Here is an 831-nt window from a genome sequence, read left to right as displayed (position 1 = left end):
CATCTAGCTGCCCATCAAATGCTCATCAAATTTGCAAATCATGATATTGAATGGCTGGAGCTTTTAGCTGCATCTCGTAAGATCAAATGTCTGATGGATAAATGTAAAATCTTACAAGGTATTTTAAAAAACATGCTTCTTAAATGCAAAATCGGGCAGTCATTGCTTATCTTTAAAAAATCTAGTGGTTATAATGGACCACAAGTTCAATATGAGTCAAGTATGATGGTGGCAGCCAAAAAGTTTACTTTAGCTGCATCAAAATGGGTAAATACCTAGGAGTAAGGAGAAGTTATTCCCATACTGCCCAGTGAAAGCCAAACCAGGAATATTGCATTTGTTCCTCAGCACCACAGTTTAGGAAGTGTATTGATATATTGGATGGTGTCTAGAGGAGACAAAGCAGAATGGTGAAGGACTTAAACTTCATTATAAGGATCCTTTGAAGAAGTGGCAGTGTTTAGTCTGCTGAAGACTGGTTGGGAGTAGGAGTGGGAAATAGCTGAGTTCAGGTATTTAAAGAGGGATCACATGTCAGGTGGATCTATCTGATGGATGGAAATCTGAGGGATAAATGAAATGGATAAATGAAGGGGGATCAGACTTTTTTTTCTGTCTTCCCCCAAAAGGAGTAAACTACCGTGTTTCCCCGATAATAAGACCTATCCTGAAAATAAGCCCTCCCCTTACTGTGTAAGATTCCTCTAAAATAAGCCCTCCTCCGAAAATAAGCCCTATTGAGATTGCCACTGTAGTGAAGGTGATCTCCTGTGCTACACGCTACATTACGGTACCCTCTGTATGCACCGTCCTGTTCTCCCCCCCCCCCCC

The sequence above is a fragment of the Petaurus breviceps genome, unplaced genomic scaffold (genome assembly GCF_028583685.1).
Source record: "Petaurus breviceps papuanus isolate PSGF00001 unplaced genomic scaffold, PetGlider_PUasm1.0 90510, whole genome shotgun sequence".
Taxonomy (NCBI): Eukaryota; Metazoa; Chordata; class Mammalia; order Diprotodontia; family Petauridae; genus Petaurus; species Petaurus breviceps.
This window is presented reverse-complemented; position numbering follows the sequence as displayed.